At 42.4% G+C, this 7437-nt stretch overlaps 1 protein-coding gene across 3 annotated transcripts in view; it reads left to right on the top strand.

Moving 5' to 3' along the window:
- The window catches only part of USP3 (ubiquitin specific peptidase 3), a 109670-nt gene that overhangs the window by 72340 nt on the left and 29893 nt on the right, over positions 1–7437 (top strand). The gene's annotated exons all lie outside the window — the stretch shown is intronic.

The raw sequence follows: 7437 nt of genomic DNA, 5'->3' as shown, positions 1-7437 counted from the left end.
TTTTTTTTTTTTTAATCTTCACCATTCTGACTGGAGTTAGGTGGTATCTCTTTGTGGCTTTGATCTGCATCTCCCTTATGATGAGGGATGTTGAGCATTTCTTCATATACTTTTTGGCTGTTCTTATGTCTTCCTTTGAGAGTTGTTTATTCAGCTCATATCCCCATCTTTTAATTGAGTTAATTTTTTTTTTTCTGGGTAAGCTGCTTGAGTTCCCTGTGTGTTCTAGTTATCAGTCCCTTTCTCTCCCTTGGGCAGACACGCACACGTGCCCGGTGTGAGTTTAAGCTGCCAGGTCCGGGACTTGAACTTCAGTCGACCACATGGGAGTCCAGCAACATAGCCATTATGCCAACTGCTGGTCCCCCATGTGATACTTTTAACAGTAATGTTTTGGGATATTTGTAAATAGAGAAAGAGTTTTTAAACTATTATACTGTTTGGGCCAGCAGTTTGCATAATGGTTAAGGCGCTAGATTCCCATATGGTTTACTGGTTTGAGTCCCAGATCCAGCAGCTTGAAAATCATGCCTGGTGCGTGTGCATGCATGCCCAAAACCCCAAGAGGAGAATGGAGAAGGGATTGTGACATGGCCATTCTCTTGGGGGGTGATATCTTGCTTTCCTCTCACTTTCTCTTTATCTGTCTCTCCAGTGAGCATACATGTCCTTTGGCAAAAAATCATTAAAAAAATGCTATGTTGTTGCTTTAAAAAAATGTTTAAAAATTCATGAAAGAGCATGTGCATACAAAGAGAGAGAGAGAAAGCAGGGAGAGGGAGAAGAGCACTCTTTACAGGGCTTGGTCATGCTGTGAGTCCCTACTTCCAGGCCTCAGGCCTGCAGGATCCTGGGTGTGCACATTTCTGGCTTGTTTTTCAAACCGACTGGGTCAAGGACTTGAACCATGGTTAGCATTTGGCTTCTGGCTTCACAGTTAAATATACTACTGACTGCCTCACAGAGGCTAGGTCCAGTGTTTTATATTTAAACATTGTCAATGTTCTAACAAAGAATTTTGCTATTGTAGCTGTGTGTGTACGTCTTAATAAGTACACATTCATATTTGTCATTTGCTGGATATTTTAAAAATTTATTTTCTGAGAGATACAGATGGGTAGGCAAGTACTCTTGAGAGGGTCTTCACGCTGTGACGTGTCTGGCGTGTTCATGTAGACCCAAGATGTAGACCCAGAGCCTTCCCACATGGCCTCTAGTATCACATAACAGGGCCCCTGGTGCCCACATCCCCACAGCTGGGCACGTTTTCTGGTGTTTTTATCTTAAAGAAACTCAGTGTCATTGGCACTGGATAGGATTAGCTAATTTAACTTACTTGGTTTTGCCTATATTTTAGCCAAAATAAGAACTTCGTTTCTTATGAATGTTATAGATATTTTAAACATGGACAAAACTAAAAATGTATTTTGGCCCAGATACTTAAGAGGAAATTTGTCTAAATGATAAAATTTGCTTCTGTAGAGGCATCGCCTTCTCCTCACAGGCCTTTGCCATTTACAGACGATGTCTGGCACTGCCGGACACAGCATGGCGACGCGCTGGTGTACGACACCACAGGGCCTGGCGTGGCTTTACACGGCTGCTTCGTATGGCTGGTCTGTGGTGTCAGTGTCATTTGGAATATCTGCTTTTCACATTCAAGCGGGTACAAAGTAACATTTTCTTTGACCAGTTTTTATTGGAGAATTTCTAATATTTGATTAAATTCGATTTGGCCTGTGGGCCGAAGATCGTTGTGAAGAGCCAGTTCTGTGCGTTGTGCTTCAGTTCCTCTTTCTCAGCCCCCCTATTCATAAAGGAGGCTTCAGGATCCTCTGTGCTCTTCATATTTGCAGTGTGCTCTTTTTTAAAATTATTATATTTTAAATTTGCTACAGGGTGCATGTGTTTGTCAGAGAGGGACAGAGAGGGAGAAGGTGAGAGAGAAAGTAAGAAAGCATCCCCAGGATGGATAGCTACACTGCAGTCTCTTCTCCTTCTCTTTCCTCTTAGGATTCTGGGCATGTGTGCACACATGCTCAGTGTGTTTTTCAAACCACAATGTCTGTAACCTGAACCACACAGTTGAAAGCATCCTCGGGATGGATATCTACACTGCAGTCTCTCCTTCTCTTTCCTCTTAGGATTCTGGGCATGTGTGCACACATGCTCAGTGTGTTTTTCAAACCACAATGTCTGTAACCTGAACCACACAGTTGACCACGTGGGATCCAGCTACCCCTACCACCCATACCACCTGACTGGCCCTGCAGCATGCTCTTTAACAGATTCTTCACATCTTTATGACATAGACTTTCTTCTTCTTCTAATATTTCATTTTATTTATCATTGTTGGTTTTTAAATTTTGGTATAGGGGACGCATGCTCACCAGAGAGAGAAAGTGAGAAAGCAAGCTGCCAGGTTCAGGACTTGAATCACAGTCAGCCATGTGGGAGTCCAGTGCCTTAACGACTATGCCATCTGCTGGTCCCATGACATAGCCTTTCTATGAGGTCACTAATAGATGAAGAGAAGGAAGAGTGAAAATTGGAGCCGGCAGGGCCAGCAGGTGGTTAGTAGTTAAGGTGCTGGACTCTCACATGGCTGACCATGATTCAACTTCTGTACCCAGTGGCTTGAAAATCACACTGGGTGCATGGGCCTGTGTGCCCAAATTCCCCAGAGAATGGAGAGGGGAATACAGCATGGCCATCCTCCTTAGAGCAAAAACCTTTTAAAAAAAAAATTGGAGCCACCTTCATTTCCTGTCTTCCTTGCTCTCTTCATAAATCCATCCCCTCCCTGCTTCATAAACAACTAATTGGTGACGCTGCTGACGTACGTATGCAGCACACGCACACTGCACGTGAAGTGAGGAATGCTTCCTCCAACGTGATTGTAGAACAAGAGAAACCCAGGGTGATGACAGAGGAACTTCTGAAGCCTAGGTTATAAAACTGAGAAATAATTGCAAAGGTAACTGAACTTTGTTGAATGTAACATATAAATGATCTTTATTAAAGCTTTCAGATTAGTCAATGAAATACTGTTTTTAAATGTTTCAAAATGGAATCATAAGTGTCTTTTTAGTCAGAATAAAAAAACTCCCAGTCACGTGCCAGCTACATAGTTCAGTGGCTAAGCATTGTGTATGGGAACTGGATCCTACATGGCTGACCGTGGTTCAAATCCCAGCCCTAGTGACTTGAAAAACACACTGTGCCCATTTGCCTTTGTGCCCCAAATCCTGACGGGATGGAGAAATGGAGGAAAAACGATTGTGGTGTGACCATGTCCTGTGGGAGGGTGTGTTCTCCCTCTTTTTCTTTCCGAAGAGTTCAGAACTCTCTAGCAAAAAATAAATAAATAAATAAATAAATAGCAGGAAAAAAACCTAGTCTCAGAATAAGGAGAGATGCTTGGTTTTCTGTAGATCTTACAAAATGAAACAGAAACTCCTGACCCTACCTTTATCAAACAGTTGAGTGGCTGAGTGTTCTATGGTCTCATGAGGGTGAAAGAAATGTTTTTATTTGACATAAGAAAATCAAGACATGAGCTAGCAGGTGGCATGGAGGTTAAGGTGGTTGGATCCCACATGACTAATTGGGCAGTTTGAGTTCCAGACCTGGCAGCTTGAAAAACACACCGGTCACGTGTGCATGCAGGCCCAGAATTCTGAGAGGAGGAGGAGGAACAGGGATTGCAGTGTGACCACCCTCTCTGGGGGGTGATTTTTCACTTTCTGTCTCTCTCTCTCAAGTACATGCACCCTATAGCAAACTAAAAGAAAAAAAAGAAAAGGAAATTGTGATGTGGCTGGAAACATCCATTGATGTACATTAGATTATTTTAAAGATAGCATGTATGCTCCTGATGAAATCACAGATTGTTATTACTACGAGGTAGTAATACATGGTAGAAAAATGATCCCGATGTTAGTATAATTGGGGGAGAGAATGCAACTTTTTTCTATGTGATAGAATTTCAGATATCACAGCCTAAAATACAGGTCATGAGGAAACAGATGTTGCATTATGGTCAAAGCACCTCTTTAGATACACAAAGGCATTTTCAACCTTGAAGGCTTCTGTTAGTGAATTTTAACGTTTTTATTCATACAAGCCCTAGAAGCAATATTCGCACATACATTGATATTTGTTAAGTGGTTTAGAAAAGGCTATGGGGGGAACCAGCAGTTAGTGTAATGGCTGGACTCCCACGTAGTCAACCGCGGTTTGTGTCCTGGACCTGGTGGCTTAAAACTCACGCCGGGTGCGTGTGCGTGCATGCCTAAGATCCCAAGAGGAGAATGGAGGAGAAGGGGTTGTGGCATGACCATCCTTCCTGGGGGGTGATTCTCGCTTTCTGTCTCTATGTCTCTGTCTGTCTGGCGAGCACACGTGCCTATAGCGAAAAACCTCTCCAAAAAAAAAAAAAGAAAAGGCTATGGCAAGTAAAACAGACTAAGTTGTATTGATTAGGGAGATTGTTTATAATTTTCTAGAGGGACCAGCAGTTGGCGTAATTTTCTAGAAAAATTTCAGGAAAAGGGGAAAAACACATATTAAGAGAAACGCTAAACGTACTTTATTTATGGAACCATTGCCTGGAAGAATAGTGAAAGTTTTGATGCTTAAGACCAGAGGAAAAAAACGTACAGTTTAGAAGGTTGATTAAAGATAACATTCCTGGCCAGCCCTTGGCCTAGTGGTTAAAGGAGCCAGATCTCACGTGGCCAGCCATGGTTTGAATCCTGGACCTGGCAGCTTAAAAAAACACTAGGTGCTTGTGCACATGTTTTCAAAATCCCAACAGGATGTAGAAATGGAGAGGATTGGAGGGACTGGAGGAAAAACGGAGGGATTGCTGTATGACAACCCACGTGGAGTGCTTTCTGTTTCTCTGGCGAGTTCACATGCCCTCTGACTATTAACAACAGAAAAACTTCTATACTGCCAAATGCAAGAAGTCGTCTTCTCGATTATAGCTTTATATGTCATTGCTTGCTGTATTTTATCTACGTGAACCTCCCGCGACCTTCCAACTGAGCCAGTTTTGTTTTCTGTTTACCTTCATTACTGTCCTCTGCATGGATCTGCGTCTAGTATAAGAGCTCCATGTAGTTTCCTGTCTGAGTACAGTATTAGAAGTAACAAGAGGAACCAGCAGATGGCGTAATTGTTATGTCACTGGACTCCCACGTAGCTGACCATGGTTTGAGTCCCAGGCCTAGTGACTTAAAACTCATGCCAGGTGCATGTGTGTGTGCATGCCAACAATCCCAAAAGGAGAATGGAGGAGAGGGGATTGTGGCATGGTCATACCTCCAGTGGGTGATTTTTCACTTCCTGTCTCTCTGGAGAGTGCACATGCTCTATAGCAAAAACCTTTCTCAAAAAAAAAAAAAAAAAAAAAAAGAGTAATGAGAATATATTATCATAAATATTCAAGTTTTTTTTTTAAGAGAAATTTTAGCTATAGGGCATGTACACTCACCAGAGAGACAGACAGAAAGTAGGAAATCACTCCCCAAGGGGGGTGGCCACATCTCAGTCCCTTCTCCTCCATTCTCCTTTCACAATTTTGAGCGCACATGCCTCCAGTGTGAGTTTCAAGCCCACCAGTGTGGGACTGGAATCACAGTTGGCCTTGTGGTAGTCCAGTGCTGTAAACACTACGCCACCTGCTGGCCCTAAAAGATATTTTTGAATCAATTATTAGGATGCATATTTTAAAAGTTAGACATTTTTAATTCTTCAGGTTAAGTTTTTCTTTATTTCAGCCAGTGTTTAAGATTTAGAGTGTTTATTTAAAAGATTTTTTCGTGATTTCTGATTTACATGTAAGTGCTGTACATGTTGTAGGGATAGTATGGCTTTCAGACTATGCATACAGCATGTCATACATACACACTAACTTCTCCTTCATTGAGCGTTACGTTACGTACATTTGGAAATCATTCCAGTGTTTGTTTTTAAACTTTTTGGAAGACTATATTTTTTTACTCTCTGTGCTTTATTGCCTATTTCACTTGTTTATATGAATTCTTGTGTCCCTTAATTATTTTCTCCTGATCCCCAACTTCTACCTAGAGTCTTTGAAACTAACGTGATGGTTTTAAATTTCTTCCTTCTTCCCTTTTTTTTTTTTCTGGGGGGGGTAAACTGCCGAGGGTCCGTGTGTTCATGCACTAACTGGTGAGACAGAGAAAGCACCTGCCAGTGGGTGTAGTCTTCTCCTCCATTTCTCTCTCCTTTCCGGATTTGGAGCGTGTTCACGTACACCCCCAGTGTGTTCCTCAAGCTGCTGGACCAGGGGTCACACAGCGTAACTGGCTACAGGGGATCTGGCTCACTTCAACCACTAGGGGATAAGAACTGGCCCCAAATCAGTTATTTCTTTCAGTAGGAGTTTACATCTTGTCTTCTGGCAAGGGTAATATGTGAGATTTTAACATTCTAGTATTTTCAGAGAGGCCGTGTAGGGGGAGAGTCAGAGTCCATCCAGGAGTTGTGGGTTTAGGCTGCCTCTCATCTCTTGTTTAGAACAGGAGGCGAGTCGCATGTTCCTTTTTTCCCGTTTCCTTATCTCTAGCGTGAGGAGGTCAGTTGAGGAAATAACTACAAATCCAGTTCTGATATTTTATGGTGTTCAAGCTTTTTTATTAAGAACTATTTTATTTAAGTTTATTTATTATTATTTTTAAAAATGTGACCAGAGAGCGGGAAAGTGAGAAAGTAGGCCAGCAGGTCTGGGACTCAGACTCAGACCAGGGCCAGCCATGTGGGAGTCCAGTGTCCCAACCACCACACCACCTGCCGGCCCTTTCAAGCTTTGCTTTTAAGTAGTATAATTGTTTCTTGAAGAGAAATTCTTTTACAGCCATATCAAACTTCATTTGCCCATGTAAATTCCTGCTTTATAGATGAAGTCCTGTCTTTGAGCCTTAGTTCACAAAATCTGATTTTTTTAAATTCATTTTTATCGAAATATAATAATTGCATGTATTTATGGGTATAGTATGATTTTTCAGGACAAAAATATAATGTGTAATGATCCAGTCAGGGTAATCAGCGTATCCATCAGATCTCAACCATTTCTCGTTACTTTGCCTTGGGGACAGTCAGAGTCCCCCTTTTTAGCTCCTCTGAAATATACAGTGACTTGTCCTCTGCAGTTACCCTGCTGTGCTGTATGATGGGAGAACTCGTTGCATCAGCGCATTCCTGAGCCCTACTTCTACCCTTCCCAGCCTCTAGCAGTCCCTTTTCCATCCTTTGCCTTGCTGGGGTCTTTTTTAGTTCCTACATATGATGAGCGATATGGGGTGTTTCTTGAAGAGAAACTGGATGTATCGTGCGTGGAGCTGGTGGGAAGTGAGGGAGAGAGGCCTGACTGTGCTGAACCCGCCGTGGTCCTTTCCGCGGCGCTGC

Source organism: Tupaia chinensis, unplaced genomic scaffold (genome assembly GCF_000334495.1).
Source record: "Tupaia chinensis unplaced genomic scaffold, TupChi_1.0 Scaffold000063_1, whole genome shotgun sequence".
In the NCBI taxonomy this organism is placed as follows: Eukaryota; Metazoa; Chordata; class Mammalia; order Scandentia; family Tupaiidae; genus Tupaia; species Tupaia belangeri.
The sequence above is the reverse complement of the archived record's forward strand: the minus strand, read 5'-3'. Positions and strand labels throughout refer to the sequence as shown.